This window comes from Marmota monax, unplaced genomic scaffold, assembly GCF_021218885.2.
Source record: "Marmota monax isolate L192 unplaced genomic scaffold, Marmota_monax_Labrador192_F-V1.1 WCK01_AAM20220418_F8-fsc00005, whole genome shotgun sequence".
Lineage (NCBI taxonomy): Eukaryota > Metazoa > Chordata > Mammalia > Rodentia > Sciuridae > Marmota > Marmota monax.
In genome coordinates this window covers 27,502,214-27,519,219 of record NW_026692254.1, presented here as the reverse complement: position 1 = coordinate 27,519,219, position 17,006 = coordinate 27,502,214, and the positions used below count along the sequence as shown (strand labels likewise).

The following is a 17,006-nucleotide window of genomic DNA, read 5'->3' as shown; positions in this document are numbered from 1 at the left end:
GAAGTGAGAAATCATGGGAAGACACAGAGAAGGAACACAGAAAGGGAGCAGTATAGTTGCATGGAATTCAGAAACCAGGTATCATGGGTGTTCGAACGTCTGTAAAGCACTAGTACACACATGACCTCAAATCAGGCACCTGAAGAGAGAACAAGTTTGGGCCACTCAGCAGCCCTCTGTGCCCTTTCAGCTTGGCAGTGTGCTGGTTTAGGTGGAGTACAAGCTCACACTGGTACAGAATCCAGGAACCAGACAAGTAGAAACAGCAGGAGGTCCTACAATAAAACTCACCCCACTCCCTGCACTGCTACTAGGTCACAGCCCACCCTCCACCCTGCAATCACCACCATTTTGCCTCGCACCTTAATTTAGGTGAGAGGATAGTGGCAGGTGGAGAGGGCACAGTGGATTCCCCTAATAGCTGTGCCACTCACATCCCTCCAACCCTTCTTGAACTTCAGCTAGTCTCTAACTAGGGAACCCTCCTGCTAAAATCTGAGAAAAAGCTAGGAAGCGCCAGAGCCAGGAGAAACAGAAGTGGAGACCAAGAGGCCAGCCAGATGCCCTTGGAAAAGGCCGGTGATCTCCCCGGGCCTTCACTGGGCACCCTTACCCGCTGTACCCACCTTCTCAAGCCCCCGGAGTTCTGGAGTTGCAGCGCGCCCCCCGGAGGCCCAGCCCGACGGCCCAATCTTCCAGTCGCTTCGCAGCACACTCCACTCTGCTGGGTCCGGGGCGCATAAGCCAGGACGGGGGGCGGGGCAACAGGGGGTGCAGGCGAACCCCGCCGAGGGTTCTTACCTATATGCGGGCATCCGTCCGACCAGGTGAAGTTTGCTGCTGGGACTGCGAGGTTGGGGAGGCTCCCACAGGCTCGGATCGCGCCGCCCCCCGCCCTGAGCCCCAGACCCTTCGGTGGCCCTGAGCGGGGTCGCCGGGACTAGGGGACAGGCGCCGAGCGGGCGGGAGGAGGCGGCTCCTGCGGGGCGCGGTGGGGCGGGGCGGGGGTGTCTGCCCGGCCCCGCCAGGGAGGGGACGTGGGAGCGATTATCCCGGAGAACAAAGGCAGCCGGGGAAGGCTCGGCGCCCCCTACCCCCTATCCCCCGCCCACGGGCCTGGCCCTGAACTTGAACTTGTACTTGACACTTTGTCCGGAAGGTGGCGAGGAAGCCCATCCGAGTTGGGACGGGGCTAGTCAGTTCACCTTCCGTCTCGGGGAGGAGGCGAGCCCATCCTCCTCAGCGCCAGGAGAGAGCCGAGAATCCCCAGCCCGAGAGCGACCCAACTGCATTAGAGTGGAGGGTCCTGGGGTCCGCACGTCCCCTGCGAGAGTTGGGGTGCGGATGAGGCCCGGATCTCTAGCCCAAGGGAGTAGGCCGAGGCCCTGCGCCCCTCCTTGGTCCCTCGCTCTCTTCCTATCCCCGGCCAGTCCCGCCGCCCTAGCTGCGCAGGGCAGGCCGGATTCTCTGCACGTCGCGTCGGCAGCCGCTATTCAGCCGCTAATTGAACGTTAATGGCAGGTGCGGATGAGGTCACCAGAGCTGGCTTTTCTCACACATTTTTCATGCAAATTCGCGAAACTCTAAACAAATTTGAATAAAAAGCTCTTTGTGCCGCGTGCCCCCCAGTCCTCTCTCTCCCGCCCGGGGTCCTGGCTCTCCCCGGTGCCCTGGGGCTCCAGCCTGCTGCCTCGCGGGGGGGAGCTGGACGCCCTGGGCAGCGCCACCTGCCAGTCAGTGATTCGGCCCTAACCAAACTGCCTATCGGCCAGGGCTGCTGCCGGGAGATGAGAGGCATTTCACCCGGGGTCTAAGGGCAGGGCCAGGCTGACACTAACCGTCCTTTAGGAAGGTGGTATGCGCAGTGGTTAAGTGCCTGGCATTTGCACCGACAGACTACCTGTGTTGGCATCCTGGCTGCATCCACACCCAAACAGACCACCTTAGAATGCTTATTGGACTTCATCTCTCCATTGCGTAGGTAGGAATGAGGATAGTGCCCACTTTTTTTTTTTTTTTTAATTAAGGTGTGAGGATTAACCATGATTTAAGACAGAAGCAAGCACGTAGTGCCCAGCACAAGAAAATGTCAATTATTGTCTGGGGTCCAAGGGCCTTGTGAGAACGAATGCTGTGATGAAAGCATGATTGTGATTTTGCACATACATGAAAAAATTTTGTCAGGGGCTGTCAGGAAATTCATGACCCTTTACATCCCATTCTGGTCATAGAGATGAGAACTAGGACCCAAATTCACCATTTTCCAGCTGTGTGACTTGGTATATTTCTTAGCCTCTCTGAGCTTCTGTTTCCTAGTCTTAAAATGAAATTGTCTTCTGCAATCATTGTTAAAATTAAATGAGAAGACACTAGTGGAGGTTTAGAAGGAGCTTGGGGACTACTCTCCAATCCAGAACCAGAGCACCTATAAATTCTACCCTCAAAGCAAGGTGGGCCTTGGACTTCATCTTCTTACTGAGGTGACCCTAGGTCAAGTAGCCAGACTTTCCAAGGCCTAGTGAAGCTTTTTGTTCCATCCTTCCCAGGGTCCCACCACACCTCCAGATACCATGAGTTATCTTTTAGCAGCTGAATCTTTCTTCACTAATATCCACCCAGGAAAACTCAACAGAGACATGGGAGGCTTTGCAAAGAAACTTTATTCTCCATGGACTGGTGCAAGAAAGCCAGAGGGTTCACAGGACAGGAAGAGGCTTCTTTCCCATAATTTGCCCTAGTGCTCTCTCAGGACAATTCAGATGGACCCAATGGTCTTGTAAGAGTCCTAGAAACTCAAGCACATGGGGACCATCTCTGCTTTCCAGTATCAGCTTCTCAAGACCCACCCCCCCACTCCCTCTTATCATTGGACTAGCCTCTGAGAAGCAGTGGGGCCATCCTGGGAGCCTCCTCACCTTCCTAAGAGGCTCCTTTAGGTCAAGGACCTCAAGGAAGAAGCAAAGTCTACGGGAGTATAGAAGACCAGGAGCCAGGAGACTGGGCAGCAGCAGCACTTAAGAGCAATATTAACCAACAGCCCCAATCTGAATGAGGGTCTGGAATCCGCCCCAGTGCCCAGTCTCCAAGGCTTAGCACACCCCAAGAAGAGAGATGGCATTAGGTGGAATTGAGGAAGACCCCAGGCAAGGGAGTATTTGAGGTGGCCTTGCAGGCAAAGGTTGATGTCTTTTCAAGTGGATACTGGCCAGGAGAAAGTACAGCTTTGGGGACCTTTTTTAAATGACAGGATTTCTTTGGGGTTAGGAGTATAGTTTAGAGTCATTTAGTCTTGATTTTGAATCTCATTTCTGGCAATTTTTAGCTGTGTGACTAAGGACCATAACTTTTCTGATCCTCAGTGTCTTCATCTGTAAAATGAATGTACTAATGGCACCCACAGCCCATAAAATTAAAGAAAACTCATTGGGCCAAAGCACAGTGACCTGGCACCTGACAACCTAGCCCACAGCAGTTGCTCTTAATATTTCCTTTCTCCTCACTCTGCTTGCTGGCAGCTGATCTGGGACTACCTAGACTCCCATGGGTTTCCCAAGCCCCTCTAGGACTGCACCTCCCCAGCACCTCCTCCCGGCTATCCAGGGCCCAGTGAAGAGTGCTATGTGAGCTGCTGTGTCCCGACCTGTGGCAGGACACCAACGTTTCTGGCTTTGGGAACTCCTGTGCCCTGTCACAGGCAACACTTTCCCGGCAATTTACTCTTTGGCTGGGGGAGGGGAAGTGAAGCAGGGGTGATTGATGCTGGGGTGGGCAATACAAAGGGTGCTTTTTCTCTCAGGACACATGCTCTTTTTGCAAATGGTACCTTTCAGAATCCCATCCATTTGCTGCCAGCCCCAGTTGGTCTGTCCTCCTTTGGGCTGCAGTAGGATGGAGACATCTTCCACTCACTGAGGTCCATGTGGTGCCACCCTGGGGTGGCACCCCAGGGGTCAGTCTCCTGAGGATGGAGGGGCAATGGCTGAGAGCCTACACCACCCTTCCTGAGCCCCCATCAGATTCCTGACTCCTACCCCTACCTGCCCAGGATTTTGGGCAAATCAACCAACCTTTCCCACGGGGTGAATTGAAAACATGATACCCACATCTAAACAAGACCAAGAGAAACACCCTGGCACTTACTAGATTTTATGATTAATAGAGCCATGCTGATGTGATCATTAGGCTCAGAAAAGTATAGTAGCTAATGTTGCCAGTGATTCTGGAATATTTTTTCCTGCAACATCACCACTATCATCTTAAGTTCCTATTCCAAGTTTGTTGATAGAAGTTAAGCCTATTAAATAGTCCCTATATTTTTCAAGAAAAGTATTTTACAAACATGAAAAGAAAATATTATTGTACAGAAGAATGCATCCCTGTATCCCCACTTCCCAGAGGTGGTTATCTAATACATATTATCAGAAACCACTCATATATAAGCATATTTATGATTTGTTTTTGTTTTTTGTAGGGTTTATTTATTATTATTGGGATTAAACCCAAGGGTGCTTTATCATTGAGAGCTTCATCCCCAGATCTTTTTATTTTTAGACAGGGTCTCAATAAGTTGCTTAGAGCCTGACTAAATTGCTAAGGCTGGCCTCCAACTATTAATCCTCCTGCCTCAACCTCTGGAGTTTCTAGAATTTATAGGCAAGCACCACTGCGCTTGGCCTGGTTTTTTTTTTTTTTTTTTGGTACTGGGTTGGACCCAGGGTCACTTATCCACTGAGCCACATCCCCAACCTATTTTTGTATTTTGTTTAGAGACAGAGTCTTACTGAGTTGCTTAGGGCCTCACTAAGTTGCTGAGGCTGGCTTTGAATTCTCGATCCCCCTGCCTCAGCCTCCCGAGCTGCTAGAATTACAGGTGTGCACCACCACACCCGGCTGGCCTCTGATTTTTAAATGTACACAAATAAGATCATACTCTATTGCCTATTCTGCAGTTTATTCTATTTACCCTATAATATATACTAGCCAACATTCCATATGGGCCTGTCGATAGAGATCTTACCACATGGACTTTTACAACTGCATAGTACTCCACTGTATGAAAGGACCCATTGGTTATTTCTATTTCTTTACACTGTAAAGAAGAAATGATCCCATGAACACCCTTGTACATACCTCTTTGGGAAGTTTTACAAATATACCCATAAGGTAAATTCCTAATAGTGCAATATATTTGTGTTCAAGTATATGTGCCTTTTATATTTTTTTCCCCAGTACTGAAGATTAGATCCAGGAGTGCTGAGATACACCCCCAGCCCTTTTAATTATTATTATTATTATTATTTTTTTTTTTTTTGGTGCTGGGGATTGAACCCAGGGCCTTGTGCATGAAAGCCCCCTTTTTAATTTTTTGAGATGGGGTCTTCTGAAGTTGCTGATGCTGGCCTTGAACTTGCAATCTTCCTGACTCAGCTTCCTGAGTTGCTGGAATTACAGGCCTGCACCACTGCCTTTTATTTTTTGATACTGCTACATTTTAGAAAATACACTTCCTAAAAACAGTATTGAAGAGTGTCTTTAAATAGACACACAATGTTACAGAAATATAGCACCCAGCCAGGGAGATAAATGTATACCTGGAGCCCAGTGAGAATGGCATTGCACTGAATGTTGTCCTTAGGGCAGTGCCCAGTAGTCTCTTCCCATCCAGGCCTATGCAGGCTGGTGGCCCAGAGTGGCCGGAGTCACAGCAGAGTGTGCCTACAGGGGCTGTGGAAGTGGAAGGCAGGCCAGAGTGGCTGGGGTCTCGCCTGAATGATTTCCTGAAGCCATTGTCTCTATCCTGCCTGGTCTCCTTGAGGGGAGTTTATTCAGGGGCCTATGGAGAGGGGGTTGGGCAAGAGGAGGGTGTGTAGTCCTCTCCAAAGGCACCCAGGAATGTATCAGAGGAGGGAGAGAGAGAGGAAGGGGGGAACCCATCCCTGGAGAGACAGGACGTCAAGAACCCCTGACTAATGAATAGCGAGTTTGCCCTTGAACCTCACTGGGCTTCGCCATTCTCAGGCACAGACAAGAGCCGAGACAAGTCTGAGCCCAGCTGCACAGGGACAGCGGCGGTTCATCTCAGACACTTTGACAGGCTGGGCCTTTTCCCTGCATAGCTCAGATCTGCCTCTGGGCTCCCCTGGCAACAGCACAGCAGCATGGCTCCTGGGTCCAGGCCGAGCCTGCTGTGAGCAGGAGGGAGGAAGAGGAGCACCAAAGGGAGGACAGCTGGGGAGAAGGAGTCATTAACTCCTAGAAGGCTGGAGCCTCTGCTTTGGCAACTTCTGAGCACACTGCCTCCAGTCCTTTGGGGTGAAAATGCAGATGGTATAGAGCTTTCATTTGCCAGAGGCCTGGCCAGAATGTTTCAGGGTGAACAGGCCTGATAGGATGTGATAAGGGCAGAAATGGTAGAGGACAAACTAGGCCAATAGGTCAAAAGCAAAGACCCCACAAAAGGGTTGGGTCATATTCCCCAGGTCTCTTGCCAAGTCCCAGACAAGCAGGATTGCCTGGGATTCCTCCATTCTTGCCTCCAACTTTTACAGCCTCAGGAGGTAGCTGACTCTTCTCTTCCTGCTCAGATTTTCTCCTTCTGATGATCTTCTATGACCTGAGGCAGTTTGGCTCCATATTCCAATCCTGCGACCTTGGCAAGAGTCACCATTCCTCTCTGTTTCCATTTCCATAAAAACTGAAAAGAGGCTGTACCATCACTTTACTTCACAGGACAATCTAAAGATAAGAGAAATAGTATGTGAGAACTCTGGGGACGAAGGTGTCCTATAAATCTCATTCAGGTATTATTAGGGCTGAAACTAGGTATTTCTGCTCCCTGGGGAAGGAGGGTGGTGGGCAGGGGAGGAGTTCTTCCAGGGTCGTTTCAGGACCTCCCCAGCAGAGCAGTCCTGAAGATGGAAGGCAGGAGGAGGTCAGAAAAGTCCTGGGCTTGTGTGTGTGACCTCTGAATTCAGTTAGGCTTAGGAGATAAGGGAGAACAATCCTGTCATTTCAAGGTACTTTCTCTGTGTTAGTTCTGTCTTGCTGCAACTTTATGAGAAAGATGTGATTATCTTTTTTAGAACTAAGGAAACAGAGTCTTACAGAGGTTGAATTCCTGGCCTAGGGTCACCCCAGTATCCAGGAATCCTGAGCCCACATCCACCTTACTCCATGAGGACACTGAGCTGTACTGGTGGCAAAGCCATCTGGCTGGGGATACTGGGGACCAAAAAGTAGTATTGTCCCTACAGATTACTTCACAAGGTTTGGGGCTTCTGAGTCTGAAGGCCCTGACCCAGGGAAAGTCCCAAGGATAATGCAAACATACCTGGAGGGTCACTTCGGCAAACACTATTCAAAGCATGTAGAACCAGGAGAGAAGGCAAAGACATCCCAATTTGAGGCTGAGAATGAGAACACACCTAGCTGAGACATGCTTTCTGGCCAAAGCCTTGTTTCAAGGCAGATCACATGTTAGTCTCATGGCACTTGCCAGCAGTGAGGTGGGCTTTCATTTTTGTAGCCTCTGGGTAAAGGTGCCTCCTCCATCCCAGTGTAACTTGAAGGAGATAATGCAGGCTGAGTTCCCTGTGAGCTGGGCAGGGCCACGACGGGAGGGTTACTGGCATGTAACAAAGTAGGAAACCTAGGAAAAACTCCAAATTATAATATGCAGCAGTTCAAGGACCTCAGATACCATCTTACCCAATGTTCCTTTTCCAGGTTCAGAAAGAGAGGTAGCTTGCCCAAGACCACTCAGTAGGAAGGTGGGCCGGAGCTCAAGTCTCTGACTTCCAGCCACATGGGGCAATGTCTTTCTATGCTCTTGTTTCCTTACTCGCCCACCTTAGGCCCTCAAAGGCAGAGATTTTACCCCATAAGGCAAAGAGAAAGACCAGGTAGAAGCAGCTACTGTTGGCAAAGTACACATATCTAGGGGTGGCCTGGGGTTGGGGCAGATGCTGCCTGAGGTCAAAAGATTTCTTCAGTGACAAAAGAGGGCTGTACACTACCCCTAATATCACATGCTCACACTCTGCAGCCAGACACAGAAACCACTGACCTCCCTTGGCTAAGGAAGAAACAGGCATGGGGAAGTGATCCAGATGCACTCTGAATCCCGACCCACAATGTTTTTAAGAAAAGACATGAGGAGGCAAGAGCTCCAGAAAAAAACTTACCCCCACAGAAACTGGTGGCAGCTCTGCAGCCATCATGGAGCCTGGAGCTGGGAAGGACCTTGGTTCACTGCCCTCTGCCAAGTCAGGCAGGGTATCCCATGCCAGGAAGGTCTGACCTGCTCAGAATGCAGAGGAGATCCCTGGATCCCACATTCTGTGACCTGGTCAGGAACGGCCCTCCAGGGATGTCTGTATACTTGCTGATGAACAGACACATGATGGAGCAGAAAGACAAAAAGACAAATGAACTTATTTCAGCCCAGCTGTGCCCTCCTCTCTGAGCTGATGGTTTGGACCAGCTGCCATTCTGACTAGTTGGTGCCCAGGCTGTACCAGAGATTAAATATTCTGAATATAACTACTGTCCCCACCCTACCCCCAAACCACAGATATACTAAATGACCTTGAGAAATTCACCTCCTTCATATCTGCCCTATACCTCAGGGAAAGAGTGAAGTAATATTAACCCTATTTAGTGGTATCCATGTATCTGACACTCCTCACAGCAACTCCATAGGTAAAAACAATTCCCATTTTTCAGATGAGGGTATAGAGGCTCTGAGACATCTACTGCACAGTAATTCTGGGTTGGGCCCTGCCCACAGCACCTCTTCCTCCCCAGCCAAAGTTTTGGGCCTGAGCTACCATCATCTTGCTGGGATAAGTCTTAGAATCATGTGGGCTTTCATTCGGCATCCTAGCCTCAATTTTGGAACTCCTTGGGTTCTCTAAGGATAGCTCCATCTGATAAGGAAGGCATACTATACAGCAGTCTCACTTAGTTCTAGAACAAATCTCCATCCCCTGATCACCTTGACAGCATTTTTCTAGCTGACCTGGGGAATGAATACCTGCAATGTACAAATGACTTCTAGCTGGGATTGGTAGCCAGTGGATTTGAGCACTTGGGTAAGGTTGGGGGCAGCTACCAAACAATAAAACCTCAGCCATGCAGAAAGGGCTGGAAAGCCTTAATCTTGGAAACTTTCCTCCTGAAGAACAAAGAGCAAGGTGACGCCCAACTGCAAGCAGGGCCTGAGTCCCAGCCCTCGACCAGGCACCACCCATGCTGGGTCTAGCCCAGCTGGGGCTGCTGCTTCTGGAAGGGGGAGCCGCGCTTGGAATGTGATTCCCAGGCTTTGTGTGATACTCAGTGACGCTCTGTTAGCAGAGTGCGACTCCTAAGATCCCCTGTTACCTCCTAAAGCCTCTGCCAGCCCGCCCCCCAGCACCGCACTGATCATCAGATTAAGGAGCTCAGAGCTACAGCTGAGGCAGCTAAGACCTTGGTTGGGGGCAGGGAGGACAGGAGACAGATCCCCTAAGGCCCTGCCTCTTCTCCCCCACCCCTACTGTGGTCATTTCTCTCATTATATCTAACCTCTCTGCTCTTCATCAAGCTTTAGACTTCATTGCCAGATACCCAGCTTGAGTGAGGAGCAACCCAGGGAGAGAGGTAATAGGGCAAAGAAAGAGGCCCCCAGAACCCAAAGAAGAAAGATGGGGAGAGGCAGAGAGGGGAGAGATGGCCAGGTTGAGAGGAGTGAATGTGCTGCTTGTGGACAACTGGATGAAGCAATGAGGGGAGGGTACTACCCACCACAGAGAAGTCCTGGGGCCTGCCTCCCCTGCTGGCCCAGTGACTACCTACAGTTAATGTTGGAACTTCCTGTGGGTTCCTCTAGCCAGCTGCTGGCTCTAGAGCAAAGTATATCCCACCACATCTGAGAAGGTAGGGAAGAGAAGACCAGAGATGGGGGAGGTTGACAAAGGGACAGGAGAGAAAACCCAGCTTTTGAAGCTTTTCTCTAAGATCCCAAAATTTTCAGAACCAGAGGCACTTTAACTCATTTAAAACACATATATAGTAGCCAGGCATGGTGGCACACACCTGTAATCCCAGCTATGAACAGGAGGATCACAAGTTTGAGGCTAGTTTGGGCAACTTAGTGAGATCCTATACTAAAATAAAGCAGGGAGAATGTAGCTCAGTAGTAGATGCTTGCCTCACATGTACAAGCCTCTGGGTTCCCTAGTATTATAAAATAAATATAGCACACACAGAGAATAAATTAAGTTCCCTTCTTTCTGTAGGAGTTACCCTGGGATGAAGCTCAGTAGTAAAGCTCCTTAGGTTCAATTCCCATTAACAACAACAACAACAACAACAACAACAAAAGGACTGGAAGCTTTGGCATACAACATTTTGGACTGTAAGTAATCCTAGGCTTAGGCTTCCAATTAATCTAGAGGCTGTGTGAACAAGAGGGCAAGGCCAGCAGGGCTGAGTAGCAGGGAAAGACCAGCAAAGAGTTAGGAATCAAATGCCCTGGCCACTGAATCCTGAGTCCTTGCACCTGAACAAGAAGAACAATGTTCCACCCCTGCCCCTCACTCCCTGAGTTACTGTAAGGGGCTGTAGAGGTAGAGAGACTCTGAATGCAATAGCCGGGAAGTTGTCTGGGAGGTCTGGCTCAGCTCAGCTTTGGCAAGCATCCCTGTCCCCTATCCCAGGGCCTGCAGGGGGCGACTGGGACACATCCAGGGCCCTGGCCAGCAGCTGCTCTCCCTTTAGCTTCTCCTGTGTGGCCACTGCCTTCAGCTCCCTTCAGCTGGGCAAGAGCTTGTTTCTCACCACTGTAGCATAAAGGCAGGACAAGAAGGGCTCATGCTGCAGAGGAGGGTTTGTAAGAACCTGAAGATAAGCCTTGTCTGCTCCTGATCCTCCATCTACTCTGAAAACACAGGCCTACACTAGAGGAATGAAATCCTTCCCGCAATACTCACTATCACCTCTAGCCAGAATTCACTGTCCCTCCTTCACCATGTAAATCAGAGAGCGCTAAATCAAACACAGGTTTGAAAGAATCACCATCATCACAGACTTTTTGGGCCAGGAGGGAACCAAGAGATTCCTGAAGTTCAACTCAATCATCTCACCAATGGAAAAACCGAGATTCAGAGGTTTGGGGATGTGGCCTGCCTGAGGTCACAGAGTGGTAAGGCCACACCTTGTGCCCTCTGTACCAGACCCCTTTCCTTTCAGGCCAGACCTCTCCAAAAGCTTAAAGGGAAGCTTCTCCATCATATCCCAAACAATCCCAAACAAGATCCTGGCCCACCACGGGTGGCATGGGTCTGGGGACATGGGAGGTCATAATGCGATAAGCAGACTGGCCATCTGGCTCGGGTACAGAGGAGAGCCCAGACTGGCCGCTTCTGCTGTCCTGTCCCAAGGGGCCCTGTGTCGCGAGAGACAGACCGCCAGATGGATAGGCACTGGCCAGGGTCTGGGTGGAAGCCAGTGAGTTCCCTATAGTCAGAGCTGACCAACTTTCAGATGTGCAGGGGTAGGATGGGAGGGGGCTCAGGGAATAAAGTCGGCCCCTACCCCAAGGGCAGAAAAACAGAGCAAGAAGATGGGGGATCTGAGATTCTCAAACCAATCTCAGAGTCTGGCTCCCCAGGTAGGCCCAGCTCTGCTCAGCTCCACAGCCCCCAGCCTGCTGGCCAGCTACAAACAGGGCCCCCTCCCCGGGAAAGGCAAACACATCTCCCCTGGCACCTTCTCAGACATGCATGCAAAACTAATTAACATGGGGAGACATGTGAGCAGCCGGCCAGCTCCACACCCTCGAGTCCACGCAAACAAGGCAAGCCCTTGTCCGGGGGACCTGCACAAAGCTTTGTTGCTAATTTAGGCATCTGTCTCTGTCTGGTCTGGTCCTCCTGCCTGCGCTGGGGTTTTTCCCAGCCCCTTGGACAATGCTGGGAACAGGCCCGCAGATCCCTTATTCAAATCACACCCAGGACAATGAGCTCATTGTGCAGACCACAGAAAGGGGGATGCTGGGGGGTGGGATTGTGTAAGGGGCATCAGGGAGTGGAGAAGGGTGGGGGGGGGGGTGAAGAAAATGGGAACCCAGGAAAGTGTTTACTAACACAGCCCCTGCAGCTGCCTTGGGCCCCCTTCCCCTCCCCTGCCTGACTGGGAGCTGAGGAGAAGTCCTGGGACTCAGAGATGGGGGGCCCAGAGTCCATGAGGGAACTCATATTTATTGGCCATTTGATACAAACTCTGGCTCAAATCTTTGTCCTATTGGCCTCTCCTATCTTCAACAGTCTACAGCTACCTCTGCATGTCCAAGGGCTGGAATAGTTTTTATAGAATACTTTGAAATTCTTTTTTTTTTTTTTTCTTATTTCAGGCTTAGCAGAATAAAGCGCAGACCCAACTGCAGAGGAGGAGACAGGGTTAGGGGGAGAGGTGTTGGCGGCTGTGCAGGGTGGGACCTGCTGTCTAGGCCATTGTCTTCAGGCAACGTTTCATTTTCTCCTCCTTCCCAGCTAATAAATTAGAAAGGAGACGTGAGCTGCGAAGGGACAGGCTCCCCATGGACGAAAGGCAGGCAGGAAGGCAAGTCTGTAAGCTCACGGCAGATGGGGCTCACCCAGTCAGGCAGCTTCTCATACACCTGGCCAGCCACTTGAATGCAGCCCCATATAATGAGAAGCATGGCAAAACCCCCATACATATACATATATGTATATGTATGGCCCCCTTCCCCGGGAAAGGCAAACACATCATGATGGCCTTCCAAGGGGGAGAGTTGGGGCTTTGAAATGTCTTGCTTATTACCAACACAACTCTCCAGCTCCTTGTTTAACTGAGCTGCCATAAAGAGATACTCACAGCCTTATGCGCTCTCTCTCTCTCTCACACACACACACACTAGCAGTCCCAGACATATAGACTGATGATAGTGTAATGAATGTGGGACTACAAGTGCAATCAGTATAAGGCTCATACTGCTGGCTTCCCCACACTGGGCAGAAATTTCATATGGGTCAACCTAATAGTCACCCTGAGGTGGTTAAAAGATTATGGTGTGGCTGTTGCCAACACTCCAGCAACTTCCTCCCCTTACAGCACCACATGGCAGCACACCATCCCCAGGATGGCTGCTGGTGTAGGAGGTGAAGTAATATCCCATTCAGGAAGAATGCCAGATGGAAGCAAATACCTCCAAGACAAAAAAAGTTTGGAACTGGTCTCAGTCCTTAGTCAGGGTAAGGTTGGCTGAGCTAGCCAGATTTTTTTTTTTTAAATAATGAAAAAAAGGGTACTCAAACATCATCTTAATTGTCTTGTGTCATAAGATGACATGTCATGAAGTTGGGGCAATGTGGACCCTTGCTGGGGTTGCCACGATTCCTTCTACTGTTAAAATAATTCAGAGAATGGTATTGAAGGATGAAGATGAACACAAATGATTAAAATCTCAGGGACCCCTTAAAATGGGCACCTTCCCAGAGTAATGGAAATGTACTAGGTTGAACTACATGAAACAATCAATACTTAAATGTTTTTGAACAACAACAACAAAAAATTCATATGGGTCAACCTAATAGGAAAGTGGTTCTAAGAATCAGGGTAATTGCTCTTTTTGTTTTTAAAATTTGCTTGTTGTTATTATTTTGAGATAGGGTCTTGCTATGTTTCCCAGGCTAACCTCAACTCCTGGGCTCAAGTGATCCTCTTGACTCAGCCTCCAGAGTAGCTGGGACTAAAGGCCTGTCACCAAGCCCAGTTTTCATTTTATAATGTCTTCCCCAAACTAAGTTTTTTTCTTCCAAAAGAAGAAAAAAATAACAGTAATCCAAGACCCAAATCTGGCTTGGACTATCCATCTGTAGCCATATCAATACATTGCACAGAGAAATCAGAAATGCTGCTAGAAAGAACTGTGAACACACACTTGTGGACTCTTGCCATAGTGCTCCTCCTTCTCTTTTCTCTGTCTTCTGAATCTGGAAAAGAGAGAGGGCACATGAGAGGGAGAAGAGAATAGGGAGAAGGACAATCTTGCACTGGCTCCTCTAGCTCAGGAGTCTATGCACCACTGCCTCGTGACTGAAGTACATGCTGTCAACTGGTTGCCACAGTTAAATCCAAAGCCAATCTATGTGCACGTGTCATTCATTCCGTGAACCATGGACAGGAGGTCTCAGCAAGGGAAGTAGAAAAGAGCTAAGCTACCTTGTGTAGGGAAGGCTCACTGGTAGCCAGCATCTGGACACTCATTTGTTTCACTGCTCATTGTCACAGAATCCAAGAATATATATATTGTCTTTCTGGAAGTCACCCTCACTAGACTCTGTGGGGTTTCCCAGAGAAGAAAAGGTCAAAGGTTTCAGAAGCAGAGTCTAGACTACTATGTCTTCCTACTTGCTTCTCACCTGCTTACAGTCTGTTCCATGTATGTTCATCTTGCCCACGGATAGAAGCTGATCAGTCCATAATGAAGCTGAGGGAAGGACAATTCCCTCAGATTCTCTTTTTGGCTAAAAATCTGTGGTTCCTTTCAAAGGTCTGGAACCACTTTCCATGCAGCCAGAAGTGATGCCTTAACCAATGCTATGTAATGATGTCCAAGTGTTTTATCTTACTAACACACACATATCAACCTCAACAATGAAACCATCAAAGTAGTAGTAATAGTACTACTAGTAGTAGTAGTGGTAGTAGTAGTAATGGTAACAAACCCATTTACCCTTCCTGCTCCTGTAAGGCAAGTAATAAAATAGCAGACCCAGCGTTGGGGCTTTAGAACTGGTGGATTCATTTGCAGGACTGCGCCCCAACCCACGGACTACATGGAAAACTCTAAAACTCCAGTTGTGTGGACAGAAGGCAGCTGGGGGCCTACTATTGCCAACTTATGTGCAAGCCTGCTTACAAAGAATTGTACTAGAGTCCAGCCTGAATAGAACTGGGGTAAAATTCTAGTCTTGGTTTTCCAAACAGCATCTGATTTCTTCTAAGGAGGAGAAACCTTCAGTGTATGAATCCTTCCAAAGGTGATTTATTATCTGATTGTATTTTAGATGTTTTCTACCTGTCTCACACATAAATCTCATTAGGTTACTGATATTCTGATTCTTAAGATCAAAGTTGGGCAGAGATATAGCTCAGTGGTAAGGTGCTTACCAAGCATGTGTGAGGTCCTAGGTTTAATCCCCAGGGGGAAAAAAGTTTTTAAATGAAGAAAGGGAAAGTATATAGAATTGGCAAGATCTAGAGAATTAAAGTTTTAGCTGAAGCTAAGGGACAGTGTAAGGTCACAATGGGAAGAGCATGAAATGACCTCTGACCCTGTTCTCCCAGGCTCTTGGGGCATGAAGAGGGGCAGGGAAGGCAAGAAGTCCACAAACTGATGATAACTGTCACACCCCCAGTGCCTGCTAACCCATCCTGTTCTGGATGAATATATGAAATTCTATATTACAGCTAAAGTGCTGGACCAGGGACTGTGGTTTCCTCCTCTGTGTCCCCAAGGCTTTGCCTGACACATAATGTGCAGTCAATAAACGTTGAATGAATAAATGAGTGTGGTAGAAAAAATACAATGTGGCATGGGAAGACTTCCAATTCTTAAGCTCCATGGTTCTCTTGCAAACTGGGAAATGGCTCTCTGGCCCAGTCTGGACCTACTGTCCAGGCCAAGAGCCATGAGGTGACAGGCCTAAGGTGGGTGTGCCTACTCAGCTCCAGCTGACTTGAGTGGCTTAGGGCCTGGCATCCTCCATGCCCACCCATCTTGCACATGATGACTGATTCCCTTAGTTGTCTCCCTACCTTGTCATTCTCAGTCTCAACCATCTGACCTGATATTCTGCACCTAAATCTCAGAAGCAGTCCAGCAGGTCTCCTCCCTGGCCCTCTACCCTGACATCTGAACCTGGTCAGACGTCTGAACTCTGGTCATGGTGTTTTCCTCCCAGTGGAGATCCTCTGTCCCGCTCTCTTGACAATGTGGAAGATCTTAGTAGATATAGGGAGTCAAACTGATGCCTCCACCTTAACTCCTAGGGCCTGAATCAAAACAATCTACCCCTGAATCTATGCATCCCACTAGTTTCTCTGTTCCTAGAGAGTAGAGAGCAGGTCAAGGCTTCTATCTGCACCAGAGTTTACCGATGGTCAGTAAACTGAGCTGGGTCCCTTGCCCACTCACTTCCAGGGCCTTTACTCTATGACACACCAGTGAGATAGAGAATTCAAACTGGTGGTTCTTTCATTTTAGGGGGAAGGGGCAGTGCTAGAGATCAAACCCAGTGTCTTAACTATTCTAGGCAAATGTCCACTGAGCCAGATTCCTAACCCAAAGTGATATTTCTTGAGTGCTACAAGGTAAGTATTACTATCCCTAACTTTGCTCAAACTGGCTCAGAAAGGAGAAGTAGTGTGCCCATGGGTTCTCAGATAGGCCAGAGAGACCCCAGAGCTTGTCGCCCTTTGAACAACACTACCTCTGCTTCACACTCCTGTGATCTCTGAGTCCATGACTCAACAACAGAAAAGAGTGGACTAAAATGGGATACAGGAAGATGTAAGCTCAAAGGGCAAGGGTGGCTGTAAACTTCAAATTCCCTTTTTTACTTTCCCTCTCCCCAGCAGTTGTCAAAGAAATGATGTACCTTCAGAGCACTGGCCACCTCTCCTGACCCAGAGAGACAGCAGGTACTGTGCTGCCAAACTGGGCAAATGAAAAGAGGCCTGGCATTCTCTGCTGAAGTACAAGACAAGATGGGACAGGGACCACTTTTCCTCCTCCAGAGGACAGTGGGTGCTACCTCAGGGGGCAGAGCATTGCAGAAAATAAAGGCCAAGCTCCCCCTGAGAAGCCCTACTCCATTGGCATCATAGACAGGCTGGCAGACTTGGGCCTCCCCGTATTTTACAAAGTAAGGTGCAACAAGGCTAGGGTGCACAACGACGATGAGAAGACGGGTCAGGACTGGGTGGAATGCTTCCTACCC

The 17,006-nt window shown here is 49.2% G+C and overlaps 1 long non-coding RNA gene across 5 annotated transcripts in view; it reads right to left on the bottom strand.

The window, feature by feature from the left end:
• Positions 1 to 2,642: 2,642 nt before the first annotated feature.
• Positions 2,643 to 17,006, bottom strand: part of LOC124088978 (uncharacterized) — a 39,547-nt gene continuing 25,183 nt past the window's right edge. For all 5 annotated transcript variants that reach the window (XR_009226203.1, XR_009226205.1, XR_009226206.1 and 2 more), the window contains 4 exons: positions 13,943 to 13,994; positions 8,184 to 8,383; positions 7,331 to 7,648; positions 2,643 to 6,735 (listed from right to left, as the gene is read on the bottom strand). This is a non-coding gene — a long non-coding RNA (uncharacterized LOC124088978). The remainder of the gene's footprint in view (positions 6,736 to 7,330; positions 7,649 to 8,183; positions 8,384 to 13,942; positions 13,995 to 17,006) is intronic.